We start from the raw sequence: 26101 nt of genomic DNA on the forward strand, positions 1-26101 counted from the left end.
TTACTTCTGAGTAATGTGTAATATGTGCAGTTAAAGGCTTCCTGGTTAGCGTGCTCGTATTATTTATAGGAAAGTTTTTATTATAAAGTATTTTAATAATTAAAGTAGAATTTCTTATGACAGCATAAAGGTTACATGGTTTATATTCAGCATAATGTTTTCTGGTGGACTTGAGGCATCCAGATAGATTGTGACCAGATTTTGTTGCCCTCTGTGCCGTAAAGTACATCTTACGTGCTCCGTGAGACTTCGTCCTTAAAGTTGCTCAGGTGAATTGAGCTGATGGGAAAAGATGACTTGAAAAACATTAAAGATGTACTTTCCAATATAAAAGCTCTTTAACCTCCCTACTGTTTCCGTATGTGGTACCAGTAATAAATAACCTTCCATGCTTCCATGTAAATCTAGTTGCTGTGCTTGGGAGAGGATGGAAATATACTTTGTTTTCCTGTGTGTGCTAACTTCTCTCTTTGTGTTTCTTAGGGCAATGAATATTTGACCTTGGGGTTGTTAAGCATCTGTAACACTTTTAAAAAGAAGATAGCATTTGTTGCATGGCTTAACTCAATTATTCTTGAATTAAGACTGTAATGGTCAGTCTCAAAAACTGAGAGACCTGTGTATCACTGAATCTGATGGAGGAAAACCTTTCTTGGGAGATGGGGCAGTTAACTCTCATCTTCTGAGTCGCTTTTGAGGATGCACGGTGAAAACAGTGGTGGCAGGAGTTGGCTGTGCAGTAACACTGGAAGGGAAGCCAGGCTGTCTTCACCCTTGGGTGCCAGTAGGTGTGGGAGAGCAGGCTGAAACCAGTAAGCACTGATACCCCAACCTACCCTCCTACCCCGTATTTCTCTTTTGCTCTAATATGGAATACCTCTTACCCTTTTCTTTATTAACCTCTGATTGTTTCTTAAGTTTTAAAAGTCATCAGACAGCGGTATTTTAATAAAATGTCTTAATGTTGTTCTTAAGCTTCTCTTAAGGCTAAGAGGAATGTGTTAGGACTTTCCGCACACAGAAGTATATTTAGACTTCAAAGTTGATGTTTGTGTCATGGAAGTAATCTGCAAACTGATAGGCAGAATACCTCCGTACTGCAACATCCACTGCATGGGAGCACACAAGTGATTTCAGGCTGGATTGTACTTAAAAGGGATCCCAGAAGTTGCTTTAACTCCTTATGATAGCAGAAAACTGTCCTGTTCCTCCTCCCCCTTCGCAAGTTGCAGGGAGCAGGCTTGTGTGGGAGGGAGCAAGATTGTCCCCTTTGGGCACTCTTTGAGCTGTTATATAGGCTCCATAAAATGCAATGAGCCATGCTCTTCAAATCCACGTGGATTTTAAGGAATTTAGCACCTTCTGAAGTCTGAACTTAAACTGTTGCTAAATTTCAGAAACAGACACCCGTCTTTAAAGTAAAGATAGGAACGTTTCCCTGCATGTTTTGCAGCCTAAACACAGCAGTAATCACTGTAAGTGACCCCCAGAAAGAAAAACACTTATGCTTTGCTGAGACAGAAGAACAAAATCTACAAAAATAAAAATGTAAGAGCTTGGTAATGCCTGGGAACTTTTAATTCTTAACATTTCTATTAACTTATAATGTTAGATAAATTTTCTCTCTAAAACTCACTTTTGCCTTCAGCCTCCTAGAAATCCAACTCTTGTGGTAGAGATGGGAAATTGCTGCTAATGGGAGTTTAAGTGTCAAAACAGTATCAGTAGAGTTTTTTCAGTAGTATTTTGAGTTGAGTGGTGAAGTGGTGAAACGATGGGTCCTTCCGCAGCCCATGTATATGCTTGAATGCAAGCTACCACAAAGTTGTGAAGGCACTGTGCTCTCATCCTAATAAATGGTATGTGCTGTTTTGTTCCAGCACAGCCCTGTAAAGTAATGCAAGCGGGGTGTTTTGGGGAGCAGGAAGGGGATGGCTGCCTTATCCCCTTCTGTTGGAACTGGGAGCAGCATGGTTTCAAGGTACATCAGCTCCCCTGTCCAGGGCAGACAAACCTTTGGCACTGCAGTTCTTTGCCATTTTGTTCTCTTTAGCTTTTCACTGAAATACCTATAATAAAAAGTAATTACTAAATATGCCACTAAAATATTTTTTTTTTTTTTTATTGGAATATTTGTATTTTACAGATTCTAATGCAGCAAGCAAACTGAAGTGTGAAGAAAATAACAGCACTTAAAAAAACAGTGCTTTCCAGTGGTGTGTTCCAGTAAGGACAATGTAGTGCCTACCTGTGTGAGCCAGATTGCTTAGCCCATTTTTAATGAAAAATTGTACTGCCGGTAGAAAGAGTTGAAGAGAAATTGTATAAATAAATAAATTTACTCTTGGTTACTAACATTAACCTCTTACTGTCCCCATCACTTGGATGTTGGATACGGATGCCATTTTTATATTGAAAAGAAACAAAATGCTCATCAATTGTATTTGATTGGCTCTAGTGAATAACTGGATTAAATCAAGCAATTTAGATTGTATATAGGGATTTAATCACAATAAAGCTCTGGTTCAGCTTCCTCTGCCCTTTTTGCTGTTTTTTGTAGTTTGCTGTCTGTCTTGTGAGTTGTTTTTTTTTTCATTTCTGCTATGTGAAGTTGTCTGATGCTACTTCTGCATCTGAGAGGCTGCTGCAAGAAGCAGGTGTCTGCTGGTACACGTTCCTCAGTGATCCCCGAGGAGCTCGTTTAAAGGCCAGCCTCGCAAGCTCTCAAAGAGCAGGTTCTGGGTTCCACACCTCCAACCTGACCAGAACGTGCCCGTTCCATTTTCTGGATGGACTGGGCATTCAGATAGCTCATTTCAATTTTTGGAGGTCATATGCAATGCGTTTAGGAAACATTTATGTAGTCACACTGTTCATAGCACAGAGGTTTTAAGTATATGGAATGAGGAAACAACATTCAAAGGTCTCATCTGCCACATGCTGCTGGTAGCCACGCTAGGAGTTGCCCAGCAGAAGTGTTGGCTGATGTAAAAACCAGCCAGCAGCAAGCCAGCTGCCTTCCTTTCTCCTCCTGCCCTTTACTTCCTCCTCCCTACTGTCCTTAAACAAACAAACAAACACAACCCCATCCCCCTGCCCCGTGTATTTCTGAGGGGTAATTTGAAGGATTTGAAGAAACCTGAGTGATTTCTCATGAAGCTGCATAGGGCTGGAGGTTTCTCTTGCAGACATCCCTGAAAATAGAAAGTGGTAAACCTATTCATACCTACTTGTGTTGTTTTAAGGATCAAACTTAATCCTGTTGTATCCAGAAAATTACTGAATGCACAAGGCAAATGTGGCCTGAAGCTTAGATCACTGCAAAATACTAGGTTGCAAAGATAAAAGGGGCTGTCTGAAAAGTTAAACGGGCCATTTTAAGCAAGTGCTACTTAAAAACATGGGAGAAAATCATCATCCTATTGGCTTCAGGTTCTTACTACCTACAGAGCAACCTCGACTACCTGGGTCAGTCTGAAAAATCTGAAAACTAAACATCAGTGCGAGCAACGTGCATGTTCCCAGACACTTGAAAATAAGACATGGGGAAAAAATTAAAACCTCATTCACAGATTATTTTTGTTAGCTTCAGGCCTCTATGGATTATATGCTTGGATTTCTGTCTGCAGATGTGTGGGCTAGATGTTTTTGACTTTTCTCTGATATAAAAACAGATGCTAAGAGCGATTCTGGAAACGCGGACTTTCCTTTACAATAAGACTTCTTGTGAAATAGCCTGAGTTACTAACTTTAAACCAGTGTTTCTGCTTTAAAATTCAATAGTAACAGTTTTTCGTACCTTGTTGGAGTAAAAAAGGATTTTATGAAGTACATGTAACAGTTGTGGGTTCTTTCTTTAGGTTTCTGTAACGGTAGTAGTAGCTTATTTTGTTGTCCTGGAGGAGAAAAAATAAGTCATTCTTTCCTTCCCAAGCTGTAACTCTTTTCAATTCTTGCAATATACCATTTTAGCTACCTGTGTGTCAAGAGACAACTGCATGAAACAGGTGGTGGGGGAAGTGCCCACTATAAAACAGGGCAGTGAAATTCAGCAAGCCATTGCTGTCTTCGGTGCATGCTGGAGCTGACCAGGGATGGTACATGTGTGCATTGGCCCAATTTGTGCTGCTGCCTGTGTCTTTCTAGCAAGTCACCAACAGCTTCAAAGTGCAGCTCAAGGATCTAAGCCCACAGCAGTAAAGGTGTGATAGAGAGACTGAAACGTTCTTGAGCATGTAAATGGTCGTGTGTCTTCATGTTGCAGCAGGGGAATGAAGAGCATTTTACGAACATAAATAACTCCTTCTTTCTCTGATAAAGTTAGGCTCACATTTGATGTGTGTACACCATTTTTGGATGTAAATAAAGGCATGGGGATTTCTTGCAGTACTGCAGGAGGTGAAATGTATGGCTAAAGAAGAAAGCAACAGATTTTGCACTAAAAATACTAATTTTGGAGCAGTTAGATACTTCCACAGAAGGAGATGCCAATGCAGGCATCACCTAATGCCTTCACCCTTGTCAGTCACTCAAGCAGGTGGTCAACTGTACACAGTACAGTTAAAAATCCATTTAAAACAGGGGTTTTTTTTAGTTATTATCTTAATAGGCAGCATAGGCACTGGCTTTTTTCGGAAATATAAAGTGCTGGTAGCTACAGTAGTTGTAATTTGAAAGTATTTGTATATTTTTGTTTCCTTAGACGTTAAAAATCATTGTACTCAACTGGAAGAAGAGCTCACCTACAATAAGTCTTTTGATCCAAACTTTAGACTGATAGTTTTGCCCGGCAGAAGCCTGTTTTGTAGCTATTAAAGAGGACCTTTTCATAATTCAAGCAGATTCAACAAGTTAAAGTTGAGTTTTCTTTTCCTTTCTTGCTTCATATATGTATAAAAACTAAGGTATGAGACAGTAAAGTATATTATCTCAAAAATCTTGAGACATGGTGAGTTAAAAATAATTGTGTTGGATAGCAAAGCACAGGTAACTTGAGCAAAGCTTATTTTTCTGCCATTAAAGCACAGTCAAATCTATTTAAGGTATTATATTTAGTTGATACCTACTTTTAAACTATTTAATGCTTCAGTACATTATACAAATTCTGAATTAAAAAAATCTGTTTTGTAAATAATCATCATCTGTTTTCTAATATTCTAAAAAGCCAAGGAAGTCTTTAATTTCCTTGTGCTTCCTAAGTTTATGCGTGTGTCTGCATGCGCCCTATTATACAGAAAAAAAAATCTTTAACTTAGTGGAGAGCATATTTAGCTGTGGGTAAATGAAAATAATAGTTAAACTTCAAACATAAGTAAGATGAATATGTATTGTGTAAATCAAGGGATTTTTTACATAGGTGATGCATTCCTTCATGTTACTCTTGTGGTCCGTTTTATTGTTTGCTTTATTTTTTATATCCATGTTTATTTAATGTTGCCCAACCTGTCTCCTGTTCTGAGACAGGTTCATCTTCTGATATGTTATTCTTTACCAATTACTGAGCTTCAAAACTTCAGTTTGTTAGTTGTGAAATCCCCAATAAGTTTTTCAGATTGAAGTAGTGTATATATACTGTGGGGGATTTAGAGGCAGAGGCGAGAGGATAAAAACCGAGGTGTTTTGTTTTCCATCCCCTTCCTATAGCAAAGAACAAGACTAGATAAAAGCTTGAAGATATCTTAGGGTCTTAAGCCTTTAAGCTCATCTAGGTATGAACTCTTTAATCATTTGAAAAAGCTGTGGAATTGTGGAGATTTGTAACAGAAATCCTGCGATTGATACAAATGCAGGATGAATAGAAATGTGTGTTGTAAGGACAGAGGAAACAGCAGAACAAAGGGTTAAAAGCTGGGCTGTGTTGATAACCAAGGGCACCATTCCTAGCTGTAAAAGCTGAGGAATGCGTTGTTTATGTCAGGACCAAAAGGCTAAAAGGAAGGCTCTGAGGACTGGTTGCCAGCAGACTGCATCCTAACACCCGGAGAATTGTAATGAAGTGGCAGCATATCCCCTGTGCTGTTCATTTCCCCTTGGCTCTGGAGGAAAGCAAATGTATATTGCAAATGAGGAAAAACAGATAATTGTCATACAACCTGACCTAATGCTTACGGAAACTTAAATCAAAGGGATTTTGAGACAAAGGAGCACCCCGTATCAATTACTGACTCCTAAAGGATGTAAAAGATCTGTCTAAAAATTCAGGTTTTTATCACCAACCAAAACCCCAGCAATGTCGGGAAGCCAAGAGAAGCAGGTTTCTCCCTGTTGGCAAAATTGTGGTGGATGCAACATCGTGATACTCGGGCATGTGGGAGTGAGTGAGTGTAATCCGAGAGTGGGGAGGCATAAAATCAGCTTGCTAATATGTGTCTGGAGAGAGATTTCTTTTGGTATCACACTAGTTTTCCTACAGAAGCTTTCTTGAGGATGGTGAATATGTAACTTGCTTCCATTTTATTATTGTTGACAGCTGACGTAGTCAGGGAAATTTGGCTGTTAAAAATAGGTCGAGACCCCATCTTTGTGAGGAGAAAAACAGTATCAAGTCCCTTTACTTACGAAACCAACTTTCTGCAAGCAGGGAAGTAGGTATAAGAACGCTGTGGACTTTATTACACAAAAAAGGAAATGATCTTACATTTTGGGTTCTTTGTCATGCTGATAGTACTTATTGCAGGGAAGTGTGTGTCCTGTAGGAGAGGCTGGCATTTCCTCTGGGACTTAAGTTACTCCTACTGATAACACATTGAGTATTCATGACCCTCATCCTTCATGTCACACCATCTCTGCTCTCCTCATCTAGGGACGGGCTATTCTGATGCTCCTGGTGAATCTTGTTAAACTTGCAGAATTTCTCCTAGCAGCACTTATGATGATAAGATGAGGTTAAGAGCATCTCAGTTGTTGCCTGAATTTGCTGGTTCTGAAAGATCTCTGGAGAACAATTTGCAGTAAAGCATTTCAGGGCTCTTGCATCGTCTTTAAGTGGTATACTTTGGCCCTTGTGGTTGTAGCATTACACCAGCCTGCTAAAAGCAATTAGCAGCACTGCGTGGTGTAACAGGCCTACCGGGTGTATTGGTGTGTGAAGCCAACACGTTAAACTCAAATAGTTAAACACAGGACTTTTAAAACCTTCAATTTCCAAAAGTGCTTTGACTTGTGGGAGATGAGGAAGGGTTGTTCTTGATGGGCTAGTGAACAAACACAGTCTGTGGACCTGCATTTCTGATGCAAGGACATTGGAATATGGGCAAAAACAGGAAGATAAGGAAGCTGTATTTCTTTCTAGGCAATAACCTTTTCTTCTTGCTGAAAGGGACTGCATTAAGTCAAATCTACATCAGTACTGACCAATATTTGGTACTTCTGTGGAACCAAAAATGCTCATCTTAATACAGCAGGATAGTAAGTATCTTAAGCTAGTTTCTGAACTCTAAGGAACAATTTGCAGCCATGTGAGGGCTCTTCCATCTTCTCCAAGTGTTTCTGCAGAAAATCAGAAATATTGATGGACACAGCTAATTCTTATTTGTATGTCAACTTTATGACAGAGAAAGGAAGAGAGAAATAGCCAAACTTCTCTAACAAAACATTTGAACATTGTTTTGTAAAACCCAAGGGTAGCTGATTAGAAAAGCTTTACTTTCCATTTCTTCATAAAGTATTGTAAAAAAAAATCTGAGAGAGCCCAGGGCTGGTTTATCAAACTACCTGCAAGAGGCTGAGGACTTGCTTCCTCCATGGAAAGAGAACTCATGCTCACACAATGCTTGCTTCGTACAAGTGGATGGTCTAAAGGTGAAGCTGGACTTCTGCTAACCAGCTCAGTGTGCCTTGGTTAGCCCCTTGTACTCTCTCTGGGGAGAAGGAACCTCTCCCTTGGTGCAGACTGCTTAGCGGTGATGGAGTCAGGATCTTAGCTTCCTACAAGCTGTATGTTTGAATCCACATGGATCAGAACCTAGAAAGGTGTAAGTGACTTTGGCAGCTCTCGTTGACCAGGTGTTTCTGAGAAGAAACCTTAGACTATAACACCAGCATCAAATTCTGTTTTATTTTCTCAGCTGAGTCCTACTGCAAAATTCTTCCCCGGGCAGGACAGTTCTTACGACAGCCTCTGACTCAACGTTTGGGTTGGCTTTTCCTGTAAGTAGAAAGGGGTCAGCCTGTACCATGGTTGTGTTTACGATTATAATCACTTTACACTGGAATTTGCCATTTTGGACTGGAGGATTACAGTTCTGTATGTGTGCCCTTAAATTATTTTAGTCTAAATTTGTTCCTGTTTGTTTATAGTACGTTTTTGAGCCATTTTTCTCACAGTGGACAATGCCCTAGAGCATAAATAACACCTTCAACAAATTCCTTGTGCCTCATTTTTAAGTGCTTTTTGCAAGTGATGAATATTTTGCAAAATACCCTTCTGTAATAGGAGGACTGGAAGACATCTAGTTTACAGAGCAGCACTAAATATTTTAACACCTAAATTAGCCCAGATCCCAGAGTTGCTTCTGTAATGATGGAAAAAGCAGGAGCTGGACAAGCCAGACTGTGTTTCTGCAGCCTCGGAGTGCTGTGTGTGACAGCTAATGACACCGTGTTCCTCCCGAGACGGCAATGGCTAGCACAGATCCCCTTACAATGAAAAAACATCCTTGTGTGAGGAGGCAATTGAAGCTTTTCATTAAGGAATTCAAACCGACAATAATTTCCATTGAAATCTCGTTTCAAACCCTAAATATTGAAGCCACAGAGGGAACAATAACAAGCCAGCTGTAGCATAATCTTTACTCAGTGAGTTAATTGTTTTTTCAGATATAATGATTTGTTCACAAGTTTCTGTGGAAACTTAAACCCAGAGACATAGGGAATGCTGACTTCGGAGCTAAATAGCTTGTGGAGACTTGGAGTCTCAAAGGAGCTGTAGAGTCCACCACTTACTGTCTGGTTGGAGGCTGGATTTTGTCCTCAAGGGGATCTGTTTCTGTAGTAAATAGCACGGATGCTTGCAGCAGGAATTGATACTGCTGTGACAGCACATATGGGAGCACAGGTAAAGATTTCTTCTTTGTGCAAGACGTGATCACATCAGGTTCCCTGCCCCATCTGGCCCTTCAAACACCTCCAGAAACAAACTGTTGTCAGATGAGGAACTTGCCCTGCAAACCTTCCTTTATCCAATAGTCCTTACTTACATGGCATGTCCCAGTGAGTAAGTAAATGTGCGGTCCTTCTTCGTGCTAGTAATGGATTGAATTTACGCCTGCCTTCCTAAATATCTATTCTTATTTAAAAAATAATAATAAAGGATGTTAATAATTGCTCTGATACCTGGTTGTGGCTATCTTTTAACTGTCAAACTATCTCTATGATGAATCACCTCTACAGTGAGGTTTCCTCACACTTTTTTAAGCACCTTCTTCTTGGAAAAAAGAGATCTTTTAGCAACAAACACCTGAGAGAAACTTACTGCTCAAAAAGGCATGCAATTCCCATTTTTACTGCTTCCTTAAGGGTTAAAAGTGTTAATGACTCAGATAGTATGTTGCAATAATGATGTTATCTGTGCTCATTTTTTCCTTCCTTATAAAGCTTTATCAGTGCGGAGTGTAAAAGTTTTTCCTTTTTGTGTGATGTCAGAAAAGGAGTTCAGTCCATTAACCTGCTTGACTGAATTTTACAGCTGTGCTAACAATAGTTTGTATCAGAAGAAGCATAGCTACTGACGGATCTCCTTCCTTCTGTAAATACCTTTTCTTTCTTCATTTCCTCCTTACTCACCACATCTCACCGGCTAGATAATAAAACATGGGATGTAACGAGGGATGAGGAGTTTGGTGACCACGCTTCCCCTTTTTTCTTCCTTCCCTGCATTATTTATATACTTCCATGGCCTCAGTGCCCCCTTCCGTTTTCTTAGTACTTTTTGATTGTTTTGCTTTCCTGGATAGAAAATATATGTTATTTTATATTGTCTTGAAATATTGAAAAGTTATTTATGAATCTTCGAGTTCTGTGAGCCCAAATAAGTTAGGTCTTAAGCTGTGTTAAAGGAGTAAAGGCACTTCAGAGCTTCTACAAGAAAGCTGCCGGATCTAAGATACACATTTAGTCAACTGTTCTGCCTAAAAATAATGAGGAAGAGGATGTGAATGGAATAGGATACTTTTCCCATTACTAGTAGTAGCTGTTTTAGGAGTGAATGGGCTTTCCTGAGAAGGAACTTGGTACGGGTAGCCTGTGTTTGGTAGGAGGTGTTCCATTGCCCCACAGCCAAATCTTTATACCTTCACCTGATTAATCCTCTGGAAGGTTTCTCCTTCTTTGTACTCTGTGAAGCGTTTGAGATGCCGTGGAGTTATAACTCAAAGCAGGTATAGCTCAGGAGGTTCAACCCTCAGTTGCTTGTCATCTGTGTAGTCTGCCATATGCTTGCATTACAGTCTGTAAAAATTGGTTTCTTAATATAATAAAGAACCAGTAAAGAGATTTCTGCAGTCATCTGGTTGTAGAGCATCAGCAGAGCATCCTCAGAGTAGGTGGGACACTGGCCCACAAGAACCCTGCTGTCAGACTGCTGCTGTAAAGTTTTAAGGGAAAACAGGCAAGACTCCTCAAAATGGTAGTTCTGCATTTTTTCCATAGAACTGTTTGATAAACGTGGTGGTTTGATCAAGCGTTGGATCACACAAAATACACCTTTATCTTTGTGGGCTGCGAGCCAAACGTGTAACAATAATAGCAATTTCAGTAGCATTAATGAAAAAATGCTCTGCAAGCAACATCATCATCCCAAGAAATATCAAGACATTCCTGTTGTGTTATCTTTGTCTCTTAAATTATGCACACCCTTGTTGGAAAAGCATCTACATCTGATCTGACAAGTGGTTAGCAATTAAATGACTCCTTTGGTTTCTGCCTTGTGGTCGGGTGGTGATGGCTGGCATCAGGCAGAGCCGGGATTTTGGTGGTGCTGTGTGATCCCTGCAGCGAGGGGCAGAGAAGTGTCCTTTGCTCTGGCATCCTGCAGCACAGGCTGCTTCCATTAGCCCGTGCTGATGCGTGGTGCTTTACAAAAAACACCCATTGCTTACAGTGAAACTGGGCTCCTAAACATCCAGCTCATGGGTTGTGCTTTGTGGGAGCTTCCAGCAAGCGTGGGCTCCAGGGTACCTTCCTGGGACATGCAGCCATGGCGTGGTGTGCACTGAGGAGGTAGGGAAGGGGTTTCCTCCACATGGAAGAGATTATCAGAACAAACAGCCATCCTTCTCCTTCTGGTGTGCCTGGTTTTCTGTATTGGACAGAAATGGTATGGAGCTTCATCAGCTGCATTACTTTATTCAACAGGTACTTGGTAGGACAGGAGAAAAACAGGTCTGTGGTAGTTTGCTCTATTGCCTGCTCTGAATTTCATACACTGCACTCTGCTGTGGAGATATTAAAGGCTGTAAAATGCAGGTTTTCTAGATTTTCTGTTTCCTGTTTATCGGGTTCTGGTTTGGAAGAGTATAGTGAGTGAAACACAGTCAGCCTCCCCTTCCTCACCTGTAGCTACTCTGGTCCCCAGCTGCAGGCAAGGACACAGGAAGAATATTTTCTGGTGAGATTTTACTGCTCATATTTTTAGATCTATCTTTGTTACTTTGAAACCTTCAGGATAATTAACAAAGCTTGGCATTTGTTCTTTTCTAAGAAAAAGCCTTTAAACCTTTAATTCAGTCGTGGCAGATGTTTTGCTGCAGCACCTGTAGTTCTCTAAACCCACAGCAGGGATGCTGAGAGTCAGGATTTGGCACAGCGTGTACCAAAGTGCTCCATAGTCTTTCACAACCACAAAGGAGATTGTTGTCTTCTTTAGCAATTCTGCAAAAATGTTGGTCTTGAATTCAGGCTACTTTGTCCGTGGATCTCCAAAAAATTTGATAGTATTTGTATCCAAGGGAGAACCTCCTATCGAAAAGACAAAACAAGGCTGAGAATAAAAGGACCTTGTTAGGAAGACCCACTGCAAGTTTCTTATAGCTGCATGCAGTGATAAATCTGTACGGTGAGAACAAAAGTTCTGTGCACTTTGAAGTTCTTGAGGTGTTTGGATTTATAATTTGCTGAAGTTGTGAGATGCCGATATTTTTGTCCTGATGTTATTGCTTTGATCACCCCAGCAGCAGAAGGTGGCTTCCAGCCTGACGACTTCTTGCTCGGATGGGGGATTCTGGCACCGTTCTGGACACAGGTGCCTCTTTCCTCTGGTCTGTCCCTCGGGCTGGTCCAGCAACCGTGGGCTGGGGCAGCTGCAGGAGCAGCACGGAACTGCATGCGTACCAGGAGAGCGAGGCGTGCAGGCGCTTGGTGGGCAGCGCTCACTGCTCTGCGCGCCTCGCCTGATTGCGTGTGCCTGTGTGGGCTCCTCTTGGAGCTGTCTAGACACAAGCAAAACCTCGGGTCTGATAACGTCAGGTTTGCCTCTCTGTTTGTTCTCAGCTGTGTGACTTGCTTCCCAAGTACCGGAGGAAACCTGAAAAACTTGCCTTGCGTTTTCGTATCTCGTGCTTTGGTTGATTTATGGGATCCGACCCAGCTGGGAGGGGGGCTTTTAAAACATTTTATATTTCCAGGTTTGGGGCGCTGTTATTTTTAAATGCATTTGTAAGTTTTCAGGAAGATTAGCACTCTAATTGGATCACTGTGTTTTTCACGAGGCTCCCTGCTTTACTTGTATTCTCCAGAGAAATAGGGGTGGCTTGCCTCTACAGAGTTTGCAGTGCCATACTGCTGGTGTTCTGCTCTCTTAAAAAGCAGAACTTCCTATCATACACAGAGACATAACTGTTTAACAAAACGCGGTTTTCCTAGTACTAACCATGCATTATAGTTACCGTGTAGGGTAGCGTAATGGGAGCCTCACCGTGAGCTTAGTGCCAACTAGCAAATGCGGTGGTTCATGGCATTTTTATTTTACAGCTTTTCAAATAAATATAACTTATACAGAGTGGCAAAACAAAAAGCTGAATGTATCCCATTGAGAACACTAAATACCCCTTTTAAGCAGGTTATAGAATGATTTGGTACAAACATATTTTTGTTCCTTTTTAAAATTTGTTTGTTTGGAGGGAAAGCATCCTTGTGTTTCCTGGTTATCCAAAGATATCCCAAATTAAATCAGAGACCAGTACCTATTGGCAGTTTTCTTTTCCAGCCAAGATTGTGAGGATTGTATGAGAAGGATTAGCTTGATGCATCCAGTATTTGAAACCTAGAAGTAGATCACAGCAAACTTCTGGAGCTTCAGAAAATTATGTGGAGTATGCTGTGTCTTTTTATTTATTTATTTATTTTTTTAATAATCATAGTGCTGGAAGTCAAACTGTTCCAGTCCTGTCCCATCTGTCACCTGAGAGTCCCCTTAAATTTGAGGCAAGACGCTGCTTGTTTAGATCCAGGTGATGGCTTCGTGCCATCAGCTGATGGCATCAGAAATAAATACGTGAAAAGTCTTGATGTGGGAAGGATTACCATAGCTATAGTGCGGGCTGCTCGGGATGAAATACTTGTGACAGTGCAGTGTTCGAGCTACCTGGCTAACTGCTTGCTGTCGTGTCCTGCATCCCCCCTCCTGCTGCCTTGTGCTGGCTGGGGGACGAACCATTTTGGAGTGCTAACTCACTGCAAGGAGAGCTGCAAACCACCATAGTGTTCCCTGTGGCTCAGCAAGAGCAAGCACACGCTGGGGACTGGCTGGGGGTGAGGGGAAAGGAAGGGGAGAGGCAAAGGTGGGGATGCAGTGGAATGGAGGCTGTCTGGGATGCCCCACCACAGTCAGCATCAGACCCAAATATCCATCAATAATGAGTATAACAAACCACTCACAGGTAAAGTGGTTTTCAGGAGAATAGGAAAGGCCATTGCAAGGGCCCTTTGCCATTTCTTCATGCTTGGGGTTTAGGATTTTTGTTGTTCGGTTTATAGGAAAGCAGTTAAATTTAATTCAGAAAGCAGCTGACTTAGCTGTTCCTTGCAATAACAAGATTTAGGTCAGAAAAGATTGGAACAAGAATAGTGTTCTTTTCTGTTGAATTTGCACTGCTTTATTTACAATCCAGAATTGTCATTTTGCCCGTATTGTTGGTCAGTCTCCTTCTGTTTCCTTTCCAAATCGCTGTGTGTGAAAGGCCAGGTAAGCTTTTTCTATATATTTATTTAGAAACATGTACAACTGCAAAGATACTTGGGCAGATGTGGTGCCCAGAACAACTTGTAACTCCAAAAATAGATGTTTTAGATTGAGTGTCACGCTGATACCTTGTTTTTTTGCCTGGATTGCTTTTTGGCTAGCTTCCTTCCTATTGCTGAGTTTCTCCTCTCCTTCATTTAGCTTCTTTCTACAGTTCTTGACTTTTCTTTCAGTTAACCTGTCAAAGTCAGTAGGAATTGCCATTAAATTACAGTAGTTTGAATACTGCAGCCCAGGCCCTATTCTTCTGGATACGGGGAAGATAAACACAGCCAGTCTGACTCACCATTTTATTTCAGTGGTTTTATAAAGGAACTTCGTAGACGTTAGCACAGATATTTTTGATTCACAGCCTTTTGAGTTAGAGGACAGTCAGGCTCTGTGAATCTCAGCAGAAGCTTATAACATCATGACTGTGCATCCTGCGTGCTATCAGGAGACATGGCAAACCTTTCCGTGTCCTTCACCTCTTGTAGTCCACCTCCTTATTTCATGTAGCCATCTTCTCCATGGGTATAGGTTGTTGGCTGCATACCAAATAGATCATCCAACTTCTGTGTTTCTGCCTGCTCCAGAATCATTCATATCATATTCCCCTTTGTTGCAAGAGCTCGTCATTTAAAAGGTTTTAAAATTCTTTTCAGTGGACGCTTTGTTTTCCCCATTTCCATGAGAAAACATGAGATAAAAGACAGCATAAAGGCATTGCAGATCACTCGAGGATAGACTTTGAGAATTTTATAAGAAGTACTGTTATGGTAGCATAGCTGATGCTTAAAATACTTCCTCACCTGTTCAGAGGACACAACAATCTGTTACATTTTGGTTGAGACACTCGTGGGTGTAGTTACTTCACATTCAGAAACACCACAGGGGCCTTCATCACTGTCGCATGCCTCAGCACCTCACATCAGATTCTGTCCAAAGGCACCTTCACTTGGAAATTCCCGTCTTTATAACAACATGCTGTGCATTGTACGTCTTGCATGGTACTGGTTTATCTTGAAATTGAATGTTGAAATCAGCATCAATTCTGTCGTGCAAAAAACAGTCATTCTCTGATAGATAATGTACATTGTTTTCTTATTTTCTTTAATGGCTCTGGCTTTTTTTTTTTAATCTTAAATTCGACATCTTAGGGTGCCGTGTAAGAGAGGGGGAAGGCTGCCCACAAAGAAGCTGTTGTGACGCTTGTTTGATTTGTTCTGCTTCTCTTGATTATTGTTAGTTCAGCGGAAAATCGAGAGATTATTTCAGAAGAGACACTGACACACATTTGAAAAAGACACCATCAAGATTAGTCACCATCCTTGAATGTCAGAAAGTGTTTGTGAGGAATCCTTCTTCTGGCTGTAGACTTGTGTGTGCTTTCCATAGTGTTGCTCTGATCTAGATTATGCCCACAACCACAGAGCTACGCATCACTCCCAGTCCACTACAACTCCCAGGACACAATCTGGGAGGCAGTGGGAGAAGAAAATCAAAGTATCTGGACCTGAATCCTACTTTGTCCAAGGGCAGCCACCTTTTCTGGAGCTGTGATGCTGTGAGACAAGTGCCTGTGCTCTAGGATCGGGAACAGGGATGACTCCTGACTTTTCAAAGAGCAAATCCAACAGTTAACCATTTAATTAGTTCCATTGCATATAGAGCCTATTTTTAAGACTTTATCATTGTTACAGACTTTCTTTTCAGTTAAGGTAACTGCTCCAGAAAAGGAAAAGGTTGGTTATTTTTAGCACAAGTCTGCTTTCCAGTTTGCTGTTCATCACCTTGTTGCTAAACAGTTCCTCACGAATGTGCCAGCAGGTTCTTGCCTCTCTGCTCCAAGAATATGTGTGTGTTGCTTTGTGCAAGAGTTGACCTAAGTCCTGTCAAATTCTTCCTAAAGATATCGTTAAGTTCCTTCAGTTCACTCACTGTCTTTCATGGGTAGTGCTCCTGCTACAAACAAATATTTTCATCCAGACTGTGCCAGATAAGAAAACCAAACAAACACAAAAACTCACTAAATCAGACTTGATGATGTGCTTCTAGGTTAAATAATGCATCCGGGATTTTATTTTTAAATATTGGGGGGCTTTCTAAAATTACAGTAGAAGCAGGTTTGGATTAGTGCATGAAATAGAAAAGATTTTCTATTTCATGAAAAACATTTTTCTCATTGAAGTGTGTTGACAGAGAAGTGCTTATGTATAAAAGTTGCCTGCAGTGAGCGTTGCTACTGCTTCACCTCACTTGTATAGGTTTAGTTCTCACAAAATGAGCAGCTGCTCACAGGTCTTCTGCTTACAATGTGTGTTTCCAGCATCACTGGTTGGGTTTTGTGCTTCCAGCACCTTTACACGTGCTATTTGATAATTGCTCATGTGCCTGTCTGTATTTATATCCTCTGCTGCTTATAAGTCAGTGGTCTTCATCCTCGGTCTCCAAAAATTGTTCCTACTACATAATAGTTCTCAGTAAGTAGGTGCTTTGCAAATATTTGATGAGTGGAGTAGTGAAAGAATTGTAAGTGAAGTCAACTCTGCCTGTACAGTAACAGGCATCTAGAACTGAACTGGGCACCCCAGGCTGCATTTGGGATTAATGGGGAGAAAATGGTGCCTGTAGGGCATTATCTTACAAACTGTTTTAAACACTTGATCATGATAGGACTGATCTGGACCCCTCACTGAAGCACAGCTGAGCCTTATGCCTTAGTTTACATCTTGTCAGTAGTCAGTTGAATTCTGCTCTGTGCATTGCTGCTCTGACGTGTTATTAATAGTTGCAAAAGCTATTTACAGCTTTGATGGTTGCATTAAATCTTAGCGCAACCTGAAGCGGGATTCTTCAGTGGATGTAATTTCTGCATGGGGAAGACCAAATTTGGAGGAAAGAAAGTGGAGGAGGTGAGAACAGACTTAGGTGTCTGCCCATCTCCTGCAAAATGGGACTTGCTAAAGGCTCATTTTGGCAGAAATGGGTTAAGAAGAGGGGAGGCTAAGAGACTAGCAGTGGCTAAGCATGAAAACTTGAGGTGCTTCTGGTAACTGAGATGCTAAGAGACTCCAGTGTTTTGGATCCTTGTTATTTACCAGTCTGCTTGTGACTGGGAGCTGTTTGATAGCAGCTGAAAGAGCAACCAACTTGAGAGGTAGGTAGATGCCAGCTTCCACGTCTCCTAGTTGTCTGGTAGTGGGTTTTTTTGTTTGTTTGTTTCTGTTTTTGTTTTTTGATTTGTTTTGTTTTGTTTTTAGTAAAAACAAGTTAACTGTTTTGGATGTCCCCTGCTCACCAACCCCATCACATCCAGTGAATGCCAGGTCTGATTTTGGTTTTATTGCTTGCCCGGAGACAATAATGTAAGCAGGATACTTAAGCATACTGTTCAAAAGTATTTTGTTGCCAAATTCAGGCTGCTGTTCAGATACATCAGTAGCATAAGGCAATAAAACAAGCTGTAATTAGTAGTAAGGTAAGAATGTTGCAAGTGATGTATATTTGTTTGTTGTAACGATTTGCTTAATGTTTCAGATATTTTTCCTCTTTATTGCACCACACACTTTCACTATACTTTTAAGGTGTTAACAATGAAGTGGATGTTTTAAGAATAATTACGCTTGTAATTGTCCCTAGCTTTTATAAAGCAATCAATGCAGTAATTTATGAACTCTGAAACATTTTTCCTTTAAGCACTCTCCATTCAAAGAATCTATTAAAAAATAATTAATGACCATTTTTTATAAAGACAGCATAGATGCTGTTAAAGAGTCACGTAAGCATTTCAGTAATTTCACTGCAACTGCATTTCTTCTCTTTTTCTGAGTGGCACATTAAATCCTTCTCATGGTCTGGACTTCTCACGTCCTGCAGAGGACTCATTAAACCAGAGTTCAAATATCTGGTTTGCTGAGATGGTCTCATAAACTGAACAAGAGATTATTGCAGTGATGTCACTTTTAGCAAATTGTTCCTTTTTTTTCAGAAAAAAATAAATTTGCAGCTGGTGACAGTTTGTGGGTTAGAGGTTCTGAAAGGAAAATTGGGCAACAGTGTTTTTAATGTAATTATTATGCTACCTTCAGCATTTGTTCTAGCAGAAGATTCCTTAAATATCAATATTCATGCTTTCATAAAGCATTAAAGCCAGTTTTCAGTCACTGGCTTTTTAATACTTTTCTTGGGCTGTAAATCTTTGACCTGTATGTTTTATGTGAAAATGAGATTATTGGCTTACAGGGTGCCACTAGTCAACAATAAATTCACCACTTAATGCTAACTTATTTACATAAGTCTTTAGCTAATACATCTGTTGTGGATTCTTATTTTTACTGTAACTGACACAGTTTGCACAGGGAAGAGATCTCAGCAGCAAATAATGCTCCCTCAGTTTGAAAACTTTGATCTAAACAAATCTCCAGTGGTAGACATGGTGATGTTTGCCCTATTCAAGCCCCAGTCAGAAACATCTATTTTTTGGAGTATAGACATCCCAAACTGAACAGAAGTCAGTGGGAACAGCATTGGGCACTCCTGAAAATCAGACCAGGAGCATTTTAAAGTGAGCACCCAAAAATCAGGGCAAGGTGCTGTAGTCACAAGTGTGAAGCCATGCTTCTAAAGGGAACTGATTTCTGACAGGCATGGTTGATGAGTCGGGATAAAGACAGGTTGATGAAACACTGCTGCATGTTTTCAGTGTGCTTACAAAACTGTGCTCCTTCCAAAACAGCTTGTGCAAACATCTCTGGCTCACAAGAGATGAAGTAATAAGCTACAATGGCAAAAGTGCAACTTTTTCCTGGCGTATATTTGTCCTAAGTTGCGGTTTAATAGTGATACTTTTCAAGTGCAAAGCAAGCTTCTAACTTCATTATGACCTGGATGAAACTAATAATTTCCAGATAATGAAATAAGAGAATACAGCATTCTGTATATAGCATGTTCACATGTACTAAAGCCTGAAAGGAAATATCTCAGATGTCTTTCTTGGGTGATACTTGTCCTTAATTCCACCACACTGTTGAGGAAACTTGGCTACTTTCCATGTGGGATTCTTCTGAGCTTGATGTATTCAGTTCTCCTGGAAATATTTTGCTTCATCAATGAGAAACAAAACTGCTTCTAAGGAGAGGGATAAATTATCTCAGTTCTTTGTGTGTACCTAAAAGCTGGGACATCTTTAGCTTATGCCTGTTTGCAGCAGGTGATGCTCAGGGGTCCTTGCCTTGAAAGAAAGGGAGGACCTTTCCTCTCAGTGGTGTACAAACGTGAAACAAAACACTGGTTCTTGCTTCTAGATCTTTCAGTCCTGGGTATGGGCACATTCACTGCTGAGGTTACAGTTACAACAGCATTTGTTTATCCATCAGCCAGTATTTTATCAGAGATTAATGTGAGGCCATTTTTAGCACTGACGGGTAGATGGTATGTGATTTTAGAATGTGTATTTATTTAGATTTTTCTTTAATGGCGTCTGTGTTAGTATTTGAGGTCACTTCAACCAGCCAGGGCCATATGAGTCATCTTTATCCCATTGAGTTTACACACTGTGGTCTAAAGCATTTCTTTTTACCTCTTTTTTTTTTTTTTTTTCCTGGAGTATGACCCTAGAAAAACAACATATTCCTTGTGTTGTGCCAAGTGTAGCTCTCCTGAAAATTGGTTTTCGTTGATCTGCCTTACCTTCTGGGCTTATCTACTTCTAGGCAGTAGAAGTGGGAGGGAGACAATACAGAAGGCCTGGAGACAAGAAGAAATTAGTGCACTGCTGGCAGGCTTCCTGTGTTTGAAGCCTGCAAAGAAGTCTTTTGTCTAAGGAAGGAAAACAGAGATGAGCATTGGAAAGATAATCCTAACCAAAAATTCAGCAGGGCTTTTTGTTTCATTGCTACTTGAATTCAAGTTTGGGAGTTTGCAGTATAAAGGGCTGGCTGATAAAGAGCTGAAGGTCATACCTAACTGCAAGTGGATGCGTAGGCAGAGGTAGAGTGCACTTCAGAAGGGATTGCTTCCAACTTCGAAATTCTACAACCCTAGTATTAAATGGTTTGTTTTTTCTATATATACTTGATGTCACTGAACTGTTTTTTCTTCTGCTTTCAATTTGATTTAACAGGTTGCCCAGAGAAGGATGGAGCTTTGGGCAACCTGTTCTGGTGGGAGGTGTCCCTGCCCATGGCAGGGGTTGGGACTGGGTGACCTTTAGGGTCCCTTCCAACCCAAACCATTCTGTGGTTCTGTGATAACTAATACAAGACTTGGTATGAGTGTTCTTTTCTGTTGAGGCAGTAAATATGCCTGGGAAGAATGTGTAACATTTTTAGAGTGTGTGGTATACGGAATTGGAGAATGACAGTATTTTAAGACATAAAAAGAAATCTAATTGCTTTTCTTTTTTAGGATATATACTTCTTCAGTCTTGCTGAGGCTTAGTCATGGCAGTTCCTAGCCAAGTATTTGGGATTATTTAGGCGTTTTTCAATACTGCTTAGCAGTTGTATGTATTCTTGCTATGAATAGATAAAATTATGTTTCCTTCGGAATTAAAGAAACCTCATTCTTCAAGACCAAAAGGTAGCATAAGACAAAATTATGTCAAAGCCCTCTTTATGTGAATCTGTAGAGCTGAGCCTGAATTCTCTAGTGAATTTTGAGGCAAACCTTTGCATCAGAAATAAAAAATGCAATGTTAAATTGAAATACTTACAAGCATGTGTTTGATGGCTGGTGGGTTGCTGTGTGCTTTTTCTTTTTGGTGTTTGTTTGCTTGCCTGATTGATTTGGTTGTGTTTTTTTTATTATTATTATTATTTTATAGTTGACTGAACTTGAATCTCCATTTTTGGTAATCTGTGAAAGCAGAGGATAAATCTGCTTACATCTGCTTCCAAATTCTACTTCTACATTACAAACTATGAATTTGGATGTAAAGATTTAAATAAAAATGTCATTTAAGTGATAATTTAAATTGATAGACAAGACGCTGATTTTAATTCTGTTTTGCATTTGTAATTAATGAAGTGATTATTGTCTTTCTGAGTAGAAAGAACAACATATCCCCATCTCCTCTGAAGATTCTTGACAGTAGGGTGGCAGAAAAAGTTTATTTTTTCACAGAAGGATCCTCTTGTAAATCACTTTTGTCAAACTCTGATAAATTGAGAATTAATGCACTAAACAGGCATTCTTTTTCCTAAGTTAAATAAAATAGTCTTAAAATATTCTGGGTATACAAAGTGGAAAATAATTTAATCAAAGGAAGTTGTATACTTGACACAGTAGTATCTTTTAAGCAAATCAGGTATTATCTGGAGACTATAATCAATTCAAGTCACAACTGTGCCTCAGTATTTCAAAACTAGATCTCATCTTCTGTAACATTTTTTATTACTGAAACAGAAAGAAAAAAAAAACACCAAGTCTTCTTGCCTTTTTGACTCCCAGTTGGTTCCTCAAGTCTGAAGGACCTATCCATTCTGCAAATGTTAGTTGAACTAATAGAAATGAATAAAATATTTTGCCTGCACCTGAAAAGGAAGTTAGTTCCCCAGAGTTGGTTTTGCAGTTCAGAAAACTCTGGTTATTGTTTGTTTGTGCTTTGTTGTGTATTTGTTTCTTTATTTGTTTGTTTTAGTGTACTTAAATGCTATCAGCAAAAGCTAATACCGAAGTTGCTTTGTGTGCAGCAAGTCCAGTCATTGGTGCAGGTTATTGTTATTTTACAGTACATTTTACAAGGTGTTGAAGTTAAAACTTATTTAAATTTCAAAAATACATTTTATGATGAATTCTTATTCACCTTTTAATAATTAAATCTAGAACAACACACAGCACTTCCAACTTGAGTTTTTTTGCTTGTAGTCTGAATATTTTAAGCCAACAACTTGCAGAAAGAAACATATTTGTCCTCTCATGTGACCTCAGAGTGGGCGATATTGGCAAACTGACCCAAATGAGAAAAAAGTCTTGGTAGCAGGTTTGTTTACAGCTGTGTTGGTTTTCAGCTTGGGTTCAGCACTTGACAATCCCATACCGTGTGTGTCAGAAGAGAAGTGATGGTGCAAAAGCAGGTGAAACCAGGGAAAATTGGAAGTGCTGCTTCAGGGGGTGCTGTTGGTAACGCTGACTTGTTTAAAGCAGAGGCCTTCATGTGTTCTGAAAACATCTGTGCTTCACTTAACCTACTTTCTTCTTGAGATCTTTCTTGCAACTAGGCAGAGGCGTCCCTTCTAGCTTCCCTGAAAACTGCTCTGGTCTTAATTGTGCATTTTAGGTCAAAAGTTGTATAAGATCATACATGATTACATAAATAATTGGGCAAAATATTTACAAGAGAAAAGGCCTGAGCTTTCAAGCTTGAAGTAAATACTCTCAATCCACCCTAATTTTCATATCTTTCCTGATGGTGGAAGAATAGCAAGCACATTTCTTCACTTGTTCTGTGCATACTTCCATCTGATTCCTGTGGCTTGGAGAGCCACCAACTTACCCTTCAGCCACTTTTCTCCCCCTGGGAACAGCAGAAATTAATGTCTGTCTCTAACAACAGCAGCTTTTGGTCTAAGCCTCCCTGAGGTAAGATATACGATGGCGGTATATTTTACTGCAAAGTTCTCTGAAAAAAAAAAAAAATTATTCAGTTCTTTTGGTTTATATTCAAATTATTACTAAGCCTGGTGTTTCCTTCTTAACTCAGTTTTTCAGAAATATTTTTTATGTAAGACTGAAGATGGAAAAGTGAGTGTGTGCGCAGAGAGGAATGCAGAGGGCACACGAGTGCACATTCCTGAGCGCTGCCGCTGGTGCGGCGATGCCGAGCAGCTGGGAGCCACGTTAACCGGCCCATGCCCCTGATGCCTCTGCTCCCAAACATAGTGCTTGGCTTGATACTGCCTGGCTTCAAATCTTCAGAAATGCAGTGCTTTGCTTGCTGTGGGTGCATTATTCAGAACTCTTAAATGATTGTGCTGTGTTTCTTTTTTGTTGTTGTTGTTTCTTTGTTTTACTTTTTGTTGCAGAATTCTGTATGCTATGATTAGCACTAGTGGTTGAAAATGTGTGTTGGTAGCTCAGTAGCTGAGGGCTTTTTTCTTTTTTTTTTCTTTTTTAATTTACATGTATATCTGTGTGTATAAAATATATATCTCTGTATATGAAATTCTTGCTTAGGGGATAAATTGAATCTGTTAAATGTTTTTAATTTTAATTTTCAAGTAAGGAGTTAATCAAAAAGATAGCCAGATTTCCTTTCTCAGAATGTTCATCAGCAATACATAACCTTAAATGAATGTCAGTGATGAGAGAGCATTTTTGTAGGCTATTTTCTAGTCTTAGAAATGTGATCCTGAAGTTCAGGAGCAGGAATGAGTGGGAGCTGATCAAATAGTAACATCAACCATGAAATCAAGAGAAAGTGCTTTTGGCTGGGTTTGAAGCAACCCAGTCAATGCTGCCATGGAGAGTGTAGTAGAAACCAATGTGCTGCTGTCATCGTCATCCTAACTAATTCAATGTATACCCAGTCTATGAAACAAATAACTTTAACCAAAAGTAAAAATTTTCATCTAGCTTCTCCATGCACTTGTTAATAGTGTGTCGTGTACTTTGTGTCTAACAAGTGTATGTTCCCAGCACGTGGAAGGCACACGGGGTTCTGGCTGCCAAAGAAATTTCCATACAGTTTTTTATTTGGTTCTCTGTCGTTGAATCCACTTCTCTGGCAATTTTTCAGGGCCGTACCCTGATAATTACACAGTGGGTATACCTTGCTGTGGCTGGGTGATGGCTGAGGCCTGGCCTGTGGGACAGAGCTGGGCTCTGGCACTCAGTGAGGGGGCTCAGCTGCGAAGTGCTATGCATAAAATATAGTATCTTTACAGTGCATCTTTGTCTTTAGCTTTATGGTAAAAGTAATGTTTTGTTGTTGCTGTGCTTGCTGAATGACAAAGTTTGGGTGTTTCTGTCTGATCTCCCTTCAAAGAAGCACTGCAACACCAGTGCATGTTCAGATAAACAGCATTGAAACCACTGGAACCACTGGTTGCTTTTTATTTATGGACTATGACAAATACAAATAAAAAGAAGATTTGTATCCTCTTGCCTATTGAACATGTCCTGTTGTCCCCATAAGCTCATGAAATCTTCTGGTAACAAAAGTCTGACCTGTAAACTGAGGAAAAAGGTCGTGCAGTTATATTGCTTTTAACAAATTTTGCCTTGCTTCATATCAAGGGATAAAAAGACGTTTGCCTTGAGTTGTTTAAGTGTTTCAATTTCCTGTTTAATCGGAATTGCAGAGTGATGGGACTTGCCATCATTGAGCCCCAAGCTGTGCCTCAGTGCCCCTCAATTCCTTCGAACCGCCCCTACAGCCTGCGGCTCTGCAGGCTGGGGAGGCTTCCTCCAGTCATGACACACCATATCGTGATATACACACTCGGCCTGCAGCAAAATGAACTCTGCAGTGCTTATATATGGTCGGTTAATATCCAATAAGAAATGACAATAAATCTGTGAAATTTTGTATATAGCGTTACTGCCAAAATAAACTGGAATTCAGTGTGGAAAAAGGATATCTAGGCTAGAAGTAAAACCTAGTTCATTGTGTTCCAGTAAATGCAACAGGACACTGTTCTTTCCCAAATCCTAAACAACCGGCACGTAAAATCATGTCTTCTGTAGCAAGAAGCTGCAGAGTATACATATGACCAACTGTGTATTTTTAATTTATCTCGCAGTTAGCTTGACCTCAACTGTTGGCAAGGCATTACAATACTTAGAAGTAAAAACAATGTAAATTCAAGAATACTGTGCAACCAGGATGCCTCAGGGAGATAAATCAAGGGTTTTCTGTACACAGAGAAAATGCAGTGCTTCTCATCCATTTGGACTTACAGTACAGGTTTTTCTCTGGTGCTGTACTGAAAAATGTTACTTTGACTGGAGGATACTGGTCGAGTGCTAACAAAAAGTTTTAGCTGTAGCCTAACTTGTACTTCTCTCTGGTGTCACACATGTCCAGTTATTTTGCTTCATAAATTAAATTTATGTAATGCAAATGGTATTGCTTCTGGTTTTCTGAAAATTTGCTTCAGCCTTCACTTGATCAATAGTCAGAAATGACCCAAAGGAATTAAGTTTTAATGTCATTTTTCCACAAGTCAACAATTTCCTTAATAGCCGCATATTTAAGAGGGTGGTATGTGTGACAGCATATTAAAGTGTGTTACCAATCCTCCCTAAAAAGGTGATGATGATGATAGTAATAGTAATAGTAATAATAATAATAATAATAATAATAATAATAATATGCAGTACATTAGCTCCTTTATGCCATTGTAAATATATTTATATGTATATATGGTTTTTCTACATTTGTTACTGCTTCTGGACAGTAATGGTGCCCATCTGACACATCAGAGTGTTGCTTTATGGTTTTCGTTCTGCAGCCGCTCCATCCTGTCATTCTGAGGCAGGATGCTCTTGAAACCCTCCTCATGAATAAGCAGCTGAGTTGCATGTGTTATATGTGAAATGATTCCTTAGGTTTCTTTTCCCATTACAATTTGCTTTTCTCTGCTGAATAGATTTTTTTTTTTCTCTTGAATTTCATTCTGTGGTTATAGTATTCAGGTAAGACTACAGCATCTCCGTATCTGTTCAGTGGTTTACTGGAATATTACATTTAACTGCATGAACTCATTTTTCCTGTTCAGAAAAGTTATACTTGACAAATATGATCTTAAAGGCTGTTATGAGAGATGATCATTATTTAATAGACTCTTTTAAGCCTGGTTTGTTTGTTTGTTTGTTTTGGTTTGTTTGTTTTCCACGTCTGAGTAACATGATTCATGGAATATAAGTGTAATTTTATTTCAT

At 39.9% G+C, this 26101-nt stretch overlaps 1 protein-coding gene and 1 long non-coding RNA gene across 3 annotated transcripts in view; both read left to right on the plus strand.

The window, feature by feature from the left end:
* Positions 1-26101, plus strand: part of PIP4K2A (phosphatidylinositol-5-phosphate 4-kinase type 2 alpha) — a 108552-nt gene that overhangs the window by 23744 nt on the left and 58707 nt on the right. The gene's annotated exons all lie outside the window — the stretch shown is intronic.
* On the plus strand, positions 535-2524 carry LOC311431925. The gene is made up of 3 exons (XR_014689707.1): positions 535-812; positions 1454-1548; positions 2147-2524. It is a non-coding gene; the product is annotated as an uncharacterized lncRNA (long non-coding RNA).

This window comes from Aythya ferina (genome assembly GCF_964211825.1).
Source record: "Aythya ferina genome assembly, chromosome: 2".
In the NCBI taxonomy this organism is placed as follows: Eukaryota; Metazoa; Chordata; class Aves; order Anseriformes; family Anatidae; genus Aythya; species Aythya ferina.